This window comes from Myodes glareolus, chromosome 26 (genome assembly GCF_982192425.1).
Source record: "Myodes glareolus chromosome 26, mMyoGla1.1, whole genome shotgun sequence".
NCBI classification, from domain to species: Eukaryota; Metazoa; Chordata; class Mammalia; order Rodentia; family Cricetidae; genus Myodes; species Myodes glareolus.
The window spans coordinates 12,265,564-12,277,253 of record NC_142051.1 but is presented as its reverse complement, the minus strand read 5'-3'; positions in this window follow the sequence as shown (position 1 = coordinate 12,277,253).

The window sequence follows — 11,690 nt, the reverse complement described above, 5'->3', positions numbered from 1 at the left end:
TAAATGCCTCTCTCCCTGAAGTTAATCTGGATATTAGGTTTCCTACCATTAGCATTTATGATTCCTACTTTTATGATTGCTAATTTTATGCAAATGTATCTTGTCAACAATACGTGACCTTTTTGCATGTATTTTTTAGTTTTTGTTATCATATATTAATTATGCACAATGATGGGGTTTATGTTTATCATGTATTTTGATCATATCTGCCCTTGTGTAACACTTTCCTGTCCCTTATTTTGCAAGTTTAAAATGTATATTTATAAGGACCAAAGAGATGACTCAGCAGTTAAAAGCATTCGTGAGCACACACACACACACACACACACACAAAATAAAGTATTTTTAAAATGTGTATGTGTGGGCTGGGGATGTGGTTCAGTTGGTCAAGTGTTTCCTTAGTATATATGAAGCCCTAGGTTCGAGTCCATACATTACAGAAAATGGGTAAGATGGAACATGCAGGGATGTAGAGGGAGGAGGATCAGAAATTTAAGGTCATCCTGAGCTACATAACAAGTTTGAGGCCAGCCTGGGCTATATAGGCCCTTTCTCAAAAGAAAAAGAAAACAAAAACAACAGAAACTCAAATATGTGCGTCTGGCTTACAGAGTGAGTTTAAGCCCAGCTTAGACAATCTGGTGAGATTCCACCTCAGACAGGAAGTGGAAGGAGGGCTGGGATGTGGCTCAGTGGCAGAGCACTCGTCCAGCATGCACGAAACCCTAGGTTCATAAATAAAGTGAATGCAAAATAGTCTCTGCGTGTAAATAGGGCTATATTATAAGTAGGTACTATTTGGCTACTTACACTTTTTGCTGTGTAACAGTATTTTGTATGAGTTTGTGTGTGTGTGTGTGTGTGTGTGCGCACACATGCGGTGGCCATGTGCATGCCATGATGTGTGTGGGAGGATCCAGAAGAATTGCTCTTCACAAATACCATATGAAATGGATTAGTGTGAGGAGCACAGTGTACTTGAAGAGCGTCATCATTGCCCTTCTCTCTATACCAGACCTTACAGTGGGAACTGTGGCTGCTCATTGCCATAAGCGAAGTGGGTCTAATTGGACCATGGACCACAGAGTGTCAAGGGCCTTGTGTCAGCACCAGAGAGGCATGGTGAGCATACTGTAGTGTGTAGTATAGGAAAGCAACGTTTACAGTGGTCTGAGCAGACCTTTAGCCAGTTCCCAAGTTAATTCCCAGAAGTGATGTAGGTAGAAAGCTTAGTCTACACATGCAGAAGATTTCTAGAACAAATGAATGCAAGGCTACTGTCTTAGCTGGGGTTTCTGTTGCTGTGAAGAGGCACCATGACCATGGCGACTCTTATAACGGAGAAAATTATTTATTTTTTTCTGGAGCTGACCGAACCCAGTGTCTTAAGCTTGCTAGGCACTCTACAGCTGATCTAAATCCCCAACCCCAAATGAAACATTTAATTGGGGTGGCTTACAGTCCAGGGGTTTAGTCCATTGTCATCATGGCGGGAAGCAAGGCAGCATGCAGGCAGACATGGTGCTGGAGCTGAGAGTCCTTACATCTTGATCCAAAAGACAACAGGAAGGGATCTGTCGCACTGGGAGTGGCTTAAGCATATGAGACCTCAAAGCCCACCTCCATAGTGACACCCTTCCTCCAACATGGCCACAGCTACTCCAACAAAGCCACACCTCCTAATCGTGCTACTTACTTTGGGGACCATTTTCTTTCAAACCATCACAGCTACCTTGAAGCGTAACAGTAGCAAATTCAGGCCCCTTAACTAGTTTCCAGGCTGGAGACAGTTTAAAAACCCAGAACTCCCAAAGGGGTGACCAAATCTGCTTGAGGAAGGACCTTGCTAAATACTGGAGAAGTCATTCTTTTTATTGTTTGAGAATTCCATGCATGCAAATAATGTGCTTTGGTCAAATCCACCCCCATTTTTTCATCTCTAATGCTCCCCTCTCTACCCTCACCACTTTCCCCTCCCATCTTCAGGTGCTCTTATTTAAAAAAAACCACTTAGTACTGCCAGTATGTACATACATGTAGGAATGGAACATGGGTAAACCCTCAAGGGCCACAGCTCTGGAGAAAACTCACCCTCCTTACAGCTGGAGCCCTCAACTGCCAAAACTCCTAGGATGGGGTGAGACTTTGAGAACCCCTCCTTGGAAATGTTTGGTATCTCCCATCATTCCGCAACTACCATCACCTTTGAAGCAGGATGCTCGGTTGAAGAATTGCCTCTGTTAGATTGTAGATTGACATGTATGATGTTTGCGTGTGCATGTGTGTGCTTTAAAGATTTGTTTATTTTTTTTTTGTATATGCGTGTGCAAGCCTGAACATATGAGTGTACACATACCACGTGTGCTGTGGAGTAGTTCTCCAGGACTCCACACAGAAACAGGCAACTGCAAAGTTAATCTCCCCTTTTAAGATTGTTTACTAAAGCACACAGTGTTCTGCCTGCATGTATATCTGCAGGCCAGAAGAGGGCGCCAGATCTCATTATGGATGATTGTCAGTCACCATACGGACACTGGGAATTAACTCAGGACCTCTGGAAGAGCAGCTAGTGCTCTTAATCTCTGAGCCGTCTCTCCAGGCCTAAAATTATTTCTGTAGTTAGCCTGAAAAGCAATGGGCTACTGCATGGCCTTTTCATTTTGATGCTCACACATCATTACGCTTGGTTATTTGTCCCCCTTTTCTTACCACCTTTGTTGGTCCTCTTTCTCCCTGAACAGTTTTTGCTTTCATGTCACATGTATTTCATGATCTTCTTTGAGACAGGGTCTCATGTAACCTCAAACTTTCTATGTGGTAATTGAGGGCGACGTCAAATGTCTGATCCTCCTGCCTCTACCTCAGGGTGCTGGGATTACGGCTTGTGCCACCATACTTGGCTTATAAGGTGTTGAGCCTCTAACTCAAGGCCCAGTGCATGCTAGGCAGGCACTGTACCAATGGAGATACATCCCAGCCAATGAAATAAATTTCAGCAGCGATGCAGATTGGTCTATATTTACAAATATACGTCGTATCTCACACAAGCTATTGGGTCTTCTGATTTCCCCACAAACAAATCCCTGTTTAATTTCCCCTCAACTGCCACTGTAATGTTTGTTTTATGTGTGTAGATGTTTCGCCTGTGTGCACGTATGTTTATGCACCAGGCATCGGATCAGAACCCTGGGACTGGGTTACAAACGGTTGCTAGCTGACGTGGGTGCTGGATCCGCTGGAAGACTCTTAACTGCTGAGCCGCTTCTCCCACCTCCCCTCCACAGTTTTTCCTTTCTTTGTAGCACATGTAACTTTTCTTCTTCTGTCTCTGTAGTCTCTCACATAGCCTAGCCTACGATGGCCTAAACTTGACATATGGCTAATGCTCTGGCCTCCACCTTTCTGATACCGGAATCATAGGCATGTACCACAGTACCTGGTGCTGGGTATATACCTTCTGTTGAGGGATCTGACACATTGCACTGCATCCTCTCTGGATTTTTTTTTTTTTTTAGATTTATTTATATTCTGCCTACATTCACGCTTGCAGGCCAGAAGAGGGCACCAGATCTCATTACAGATGGTTGTAAGCCACAGTTGCTGGGAATTGAACTCAGGATCTTTAGATGAGCAGGCGGTGCTCTTAACCACTGAGCCACCTCTCCAGCCCCCTCTCTGTTTTTCTTACTGGCAATCAAGTCCAGGGCTGGTACAAGTTCTCTTCCACTAAACTATATCCAAAGCCATTTGCCTGACAACATCTATTCTCTCTCCATTCAAGGGTATTCCCTCAAAATGTGGTTCTGCCTGGGGACCCTTGTGGGCCTTTACTACCTTCTGCATTGGTACCGTGAGTGGCAGGTGGTGAGCCATCTCCAAGACAAGCATGTCTTCATCACAGGCTGTGATTCAGATTTGATTGGTGGGAGCGAACACCTAAGCTCAAGAGCTTGCCACCGCTGGGGATTTGTTCTGTTTTGTTCAAGGCGAGTCTCTGTGTAGCTGTGATCATCCTGGAACTCGCTCTGCAGACCAGGCTGGCCTCGAACTCACAGAGATCCTCCTGCCTCTGTCTCCCCAGTGCTAGGGTTAAGTCCCTTTAAGGAGGGCACCTGTGGCTCGTTGCTAGGATCCTTTATCTCTTGCTCCCCTTATTATTCCCACAAAACCAACTCTGTAAACCAATCTATCACGTCTGAACCAAACTCTGCACAGCTCAATTTGAGGAGGAGGAACAGCTTAATTTGTTACAAGGACAAAGCCTTCTGCTCTGTGGCTCCGAGAACACGCTTCGCTCTCACGCATTGTGACCATTTCTTATTAGGTGTAGGGGCTGTCGTGACGAGCGAAGTTTTCCTCGAATTTCTCAACCTGATTTTAAAGGTTGTTTCTAGATGATTTGTCCCATGGTGACAGCTCGAGTTATAAAAGTTTAGAAGGCGTGGGGAAGGCTGGGACGGGCTGCAGTGACTTTTACAGAAGCAGAACTGGCCATCCCCCTCAGCCAGTATTACTCAGCGTCTGGCTGTGCAGCTACCGGAGTGCTATTGTTTGTCTCTTGCAAGTGGGTCTCTAGGGGGCTCCAAGAGAGATTGTTTCTTGAACAGAATAGTTGCTTAATAAATATTCATTGGATTTGAAAGTACAGGTCGTCATTTAAGATTCCTGCCAGCATGAGGAGTCTCATTGGGACGTGGTGCAGGCTTCTGGTGTGGGCGGAAGTGGTAAAAGGAAGATGGTTTTGTGTGGCACATCCAGGACTCAGAGGCAATTGAATAAAAAGTACTTGGAACAACTTCTGATGTGCTTTTATAATGAAGTTCTGGAGCTGAGGCCTCTCCAGTCTAGACCCAAGGAAATACAATGTCTCCTACACACTTCTTAAATTATTTAATTTTAAATTTAATTTGAAATTAACAATACTTTTTTTTAAATTTATTTTGTATACAGCATTCTGTCTGTGTGTATGTCTGCAGGCCAGAAGAGGGCACCAGACCTCATTACAGATGGTGGTGAGCCACCATGTGGTTGCCGGGAATTGAACTCAGGACCTTTGGGAGAGCAGTCAGTGCTCTTAACCGCTGAGCCATCTCTCCAGGCCCTAATACTTTTTTTTTTTTTTTTTGAGACAGGGCTTCTCTGTGTAGCCCAGGCTATTCTGGAGCTCTCTTTATAGACTAGGCTAGTCTCTAACTCACAGAGATCCACCTGCCTCTGCCTTCTGAGTGCTGGAATTAAAGGTGTGTGCTGCCACCGCCTTTAATAATACATCAAAGTCATCTCTGATTTCAGTGATACATTTTGTTACAGGCAAAGATAACTGGAGAGGGAAACTCCTTTTTGTGAGTGTAGGGAAACTGTCATCTATGCTGGGTTTCTAGGAAGGTGGACTTGGGGTCACCCTTTCCTCTGTAAGTGACCCCTCAGCATACTCCATGAGTCAGACAAGAAACTCATCACTGGCTGGGTGGTGGTGGCGCAGGCCTTTAATCCCAGCACTCCGGAGGCAGAGGCAGGCAGATCTCTGTGAGTTCGAGGCCGGCCTGGTCTACAAGATCTAGTTCCAGGACAGGCTCCAAAAGCTACAGAGAGAAACCCTGTAGCTTTTTTGTCTCGGGGAAAAAACAAAAACAAAAACAAAACAAAACAAAACACCCAAAAAAGAAACTCCATCACCTCCTCAGGTCAAATTTTGGTGAGGCTGCGGTTGTGTTTGTCAGCTGAGGTGACACAAGGAGGAGGGGACATTGCTTACACCGCCCAGGGAAGGAATCCTCAGGACAACTACTTTGGTCATCTTGTGTGTGCATGAGCACACATAGACACACACCCTTTCAGAAAGGAAGGAAGGAAGGGACAGACAGACAGACAAACAGGAAAGAAAGAATTCAGGATGGCGTGGTTAGCTATGCGGTCGGCGATGAATGGCTCAGGTTTGGGCAGGGCACACAGGGAGCATCGTAATGTCCAAAAGTCCACCCTATTCTGTTCTCCACCTGCTGGGAAGTTTGTGGCTATTTAGGAAATCTGCTTCAGAACTTACTTATGCATTCGACACGTATTCTTTTGTATGTGTAAATGATTCTAATTTTGATGTTGGAATAAATCCCTGGCAGGAGTTGGCCTGTTTCTGTCTGCCTGAGTGAGACTTGATGTGGCAACGGCAATCACCATCCTCAAGGCTGGGAGGCTGCTGGTGCCAGACTTCAGAGCTTGGAACACAGCTTGGGTGAGGTGAGGACAAAGTTAAGCTGTCAAACTAAGACTGAGACGAGAGGCCTGGGTGCTGTGGTGCTGAGTCCTCACGGTGGGGTGGTCTGTAGCTTTAAGAGGGGCTGCCCCCAAGCCCCTCCTGACTGAGTCCACAGGCACCTAACACCTTTATCCAGTTTCCTTCCTACTTCTAAAGAGCAGGGTTCTCTGGCTCTTCCTGCAAGTGCCAGCTCGTTCTTTCCCACAACTTGGTTCGTGTCACCCACTTTGGACAACTTCCTCTTTAATTTCACTGTTTGTTTGTTTGTTTATTTGAGAGCGAGAGGGTCTTATGCATCTTCAAACCTGGTTTGTAGTAGAGGACAGGCTTGAGTTATGGGATCTTTGGCCTCTACCTCCATGTCGGGATTACAGGCATGGGCCACTATGGGCTTCTGCGGTGCTGGGGATTTGACCCAGGGCTTCATGAGTACTGGGCAGTCAGTCCACCATCTGAGCTACGTTCCTAGCTCACTCTAAAGCCTTACTCGAGTCTTCTAACCCAAACTTCTTTTTTATTTTGCTTCCCATGTAACTCTGTACCACACTGGGCTAGGGGTGAAAGGATTCACTGGGCTAGGGGTGAAAGGATTATTGGGGAAACCATCTGGCCTAGGAGTTAGCATGTATATATAATCCATGTTAATACACACACACACACACACACACACACACACACACACACACACACAGTCTGCTTTCAAAGGGCTGAATCTGTAGACTAACCCAGACACAGGTTTTCTATATGCTGGTGCTGGTAGCCATATCTGTTTTTCCTGACACATCCTCCCACCCTGAAGCTGAGGTCAGCTCTGGCTCTGGTAGTTCAGCTGTTTGTGCCTAGGGCTTCTCAATTGTAGGCCCTTTGATCTATGCGGTTCTGAGTCTGTGGTTTGGTTAAACCTCACAGTTTACTTGAGGCTTTGGGACCCAGATTCTAAGAGTAACAAGAAGAAAATTTCATCTGGAAGATTATTACTTGTTGGCATAGACCATTTTGGTTTATGTCCTCTGTGGCTTGTCTGCTCTGAGGTAAAGGTTAAAGTCTCTGAATTTTCACTTCTAAAAGTCTGTCCCCTTCCCCTTGAGAACTTAGGGTCTTATGAGGCCGCCCAGTTCTGCCATCCATGACCTTCAGTGGATGCTGTTTCCAACTCTAATCAGTTTCCAGAAACTCAACAGCCAGAGTTTTCTGTAAGTGCAAAGACGGCAAATCAAAGACACTCATTGTAGCTGAACTGAAGATGCCTGGGTAAGCAACAGATTTGGAGACGGAGGGGACAGGCTTTTAACGGAACCATGATTGTCTTTCTCTGACAAACAACAACAACAACAACAACGGAAACTCGATGGCAGTCGGGGAACATTTTGCCTAACCTTGATAGTGAAAGCAAGGAACTAGTCCTTCTCTTGCTAAAGTGAGATGAAGGTGGCTGGGCTGGAGGAGGTGAATGAGAGACTACAGACATCTCTAACTGCAACACGGGAAGACAGGCGAAGCAATTAACAAGGACACTGAATGATATATTTTCGTTATATCTCATTACTTAACTTCTTTTGAGAGAAATATATTTTTTTCTAGACTATTGGGTAAGTATAAAAAAATAAATGATTTCTCATTTAAAGGATTTGGATCATCAGCTTCTATCTGTGTTCTTAGGGGCAGGGATGACGTCTATGCAGTTGAAGAGAGGGAGGGGCAGATGTAGGAGTCTTCCAGGTTAGAATTATTAAGTGGTGGGTAAAGACTGAGAACATGTTCTAGGTGATTGAAGATAAGAACTTTTTGAATTGGGGTTAAATAGACAAGGTTAAGCAAAAGACTTGAGCAGGGCCTGCTTTCTAATATGAATTCCCTGTCCAATCAGTTGTCAGTGTGAATTCCTGCAGAGGAGGAATTTCAATACTCAGCCAAAGAAAGAGTTAAGAGGATTATCCACTTCAAATGTGCTATGGGGTATTGGAGGCAGGAGGACACATGAAAGGAATAGTCTCACCTGGTTGTTTTGTTTTTATGTGAGAATCTGAGGTCCCCAGGAGGTCACAGGAGCAGATTGTGGGGAGACTCTCTGACAGTTGCTTCCCTGGGGAAGCAGAGAGTGGGGTGTGGCGTCTTTCCAGCTTTAACCTGGAAAATGAATCCAAGCGCTGAGATCATAGTGGTGGCAGAGGGTGGTGAGGAGGACCTTCTGGGGGCCTGATCCACAGGCGGGTTCAAAGGTTAGGTTTTGACAAGACTTATTTTTCTGTGTGGATTTTGAGAGGCATAGATCCGAGCAAGACTTTGGTAGCAGCTTATTTGTGGCTTGGTGAAATTCCAGGTGTGGGTGGAAGCCAGGATTTAATCATTTAGGATTGTAGAAAGCAGGAAAACCTGCGTAAACGGCTGTCTTACTTTCTATTGCTGTGAAGAGACTCCATGTTCAATGCCACTCGTATTAAAGAAAACATTTAACTGGGGACTTGCTTACAATTTCCAAAGCTTAGTCCATTATTGTCACGGTGGGGAACAGGCAGCATGCAGGGCACTAAAGAGGAGCTGAGAGTTATATCCTGGTCCGTAGCCCCAGAGAGAACTGGGTCTAGCGTGGGCTTTTGAAACCTCCAAGTCCATCCCCAGCATGCTCTTCCTCTGACAAGGCCACACCTCCTGATCCTTCTCAAATAGTGCCCTCACCTGATGACCAAGCATTCAAACAGTTGAGCCTATGGGGGCCGCTCTCATTCAACAGGGAGGTTGTTCCAGGGTTTTGACTAAAATGGGACTTGAGGGTGTAGGGTGCCAGGCATTCAGAGTTACCGAAAACGGACCCCTTTTCCTCACTCCCCACAGAGAGCTGTCTCCTGCACCAACACTAATCTAGTTCATTTGTGTTTGTGTCATTACCTTGGTGAGATGCCTCTTTATAGGGTCATTCATCCTCTCCATCTTGACTGATGATTGAAGTCTTAAGGGGCAGGTACCTTCCAAATGGTGTGAAACACTTCACATCCATCATACCTCTGTAGCCCAGGCTGGCCTCGAACTCACAGAGATCCACCTGCCTCTGCCTCCCGGTGCTGGGATTAAAGGCGTGCGCCACCACCCGGCACTTCACAGCCATCATATTTAAATATAAATAAGAATGTGGGAGCATTGTTACATTATGGAGTGGCAGTGAACCTCAAACTGGGTGTGATTTCTTTTTATTAAGATGTTAATTAACATATTAACTGCTTAGGATGTGTATGGAAAGGCCTCTACCTATCTAGAAAAGATACCTGTTAGGATTAGCAAGTATTTGATCTTTAATTTTTTTTCTTTTTTTCTTTTTCCATTCAAATATTTACACTTCCATCCGTCCTCCCAATCCCCTCCCGCTCCCCCACTCACCCTCCTTCCTCCACCTCCCTGCTTGAGAGAGGGCAGGAAATCCTGCCCTGTGGGAAGTCCAAGGCCCTCCCCACTACATCCAGGCCTAGGGAGCTGTGCATCCATACAGACTAGGGTCCCAAAAAGCCAGTACATGCCATAAAAATAAGTCCCAGTGCCTTTATCAATGGCTTCTCAGTTAGCCCCCATTGTCAGCCACAGAGAGTCCAGTTTGATCACATGCTCGTACAGACCCGGTCCAGCTGGATTTGGTGAGCTCCCATTAGAACAGGCACACTGCCTCAGTTGGTGGACCAACCTGTCGCGGTCCTGACTTCCTTGCTCATCTTCTCCCTTCTTCTGCCCTTCAACTGGACCTTGGGAGCTCAGTCCCTTACTCTGATGAAGGTCTCTGTCTCTATCTTCACCCGTCACTGGATGAAGATTCTATGGTGATATTTGAGATAATTATCAGTGTGATAGTGGGGCAAGGACAGTTCAGGGACCCTCTCCTCTGTTGCCCAAGGACCTAGGTGGGGACATCCCCATGGACACCTGGGATCCCCTCTAGAGCCAAGTCTCTTGCCAACCCTAAAATGGTTCCCTTAATGTAGATATCTTCTTCCCTGCTCCTATATCAGCCCTTTCCCCATCTCCACCCTCCCACCCCCCCAAACTCTCGCCAGTCCTTCCCTTCTCCCTTTCCTCTCCCCCTCTTTCCTTCCCCCAACCTCACCTTCATCCCTGCCCCCACCCTTACGCTCACAACTTTTGCCCGACAATCTTGTTTGCTTCCAATTTCCAGGAGGATCTATATATGTTTTTCTTTGGGTTCACCTTGTTATTTGGCTTCTCTAGGCTTCTTGTGAATTATAGGCTTAATGTCCTTGGTTTATGGCTAGAGTCCACTTGATTCCTTATCGATGTGTATGTGCCTATGTGAGTTTATGTGCAAGCAGGAGTTTGATGTGTAGTACTCTTGTTGTACTCTGATGGGTTAAATAAAAAGATGAATGGCCAATAGCAAGGTGGGATTTCTGGGCAGAGAGGATGCTGGGGAGAAGGTGGAGACTCCAGGTGATAAAGCCATGGGGCAGAAAGTAAACGAATCAAAATGTAAGTTCTAAGAGCTGGTTAGAAACAAGCCTCAGCGGGGCTGGAGAGATGGCTCAGTGGTTAAGAGCATTGCTTGCTCTTCCAAAGGTCCTGAGTTCAATTCCCGGCAACCACATGGTGGCTCACAACCATCTGTAATGAGGTCTGGTGCCCTCTTCTGGCCTGCAGACATACACACAGACAGGATATTGTATACATAATAAATAAATAAATAAAAAAAAAAAGAAAAAAAAAGAAACAAGCCTCAGCTAAGGCTGAGCTTTCATGATTAATCTAAGTCTCCATGTTGGGTTTATTTTTCCTCATGAGCTAGAGGCCCAGAAAAAAATCTGTCAGCAGGAGTTCTTGGAAGCCAGGGGCCACCTGAGATGGCTCTTGAAACTGAAACTAGGTCCTCTGCAAGGGCAGTAAATGTTCTTAACTGTTGAGTCCTCTCTCTAGCACCATTTTTGGTCATTGAAACAGATGTCATATGGGCAAAGTCTATCCGCAAGTCTTTCCAGGAACTGCCCTTTGCTTGGTAGCTTGGAAAGGGCACCGTTCTAATTTACCCCCCCCCGCCGCCCCCGGGAAGAGCTTTGGCCAGAAACTCACTACATAGACGGGGCTAACCTGGCACTCACAGAGATCCCCACGCCTGTGCTACTGCCACTGCACCCGGCATAAAATACTCTTTTTTTCTTTAAAAGACAATTTTGTTATTATCATTATTATTAAACTTTAAAAAAACCTTTAATTAAAATATAGTTACATTAGTTTCCCTGTTCCCTATCCTGCCTTGAGTTCCTCTGAGTCCCTCCCTCCAATTCCTTTCGTGTCCCCCACTCTCACTTTGATTAACCTCTTTCCCCTGTAATCATCAACTGCCTAACTGCGCTTTTCCAGACTGTGACCCTGTGAGGTTTTCCTCCTTCTGCATTAATTTGTCTGTTGATATTGCCATTGTTCAGATGTTATTCTATGTGTAGGT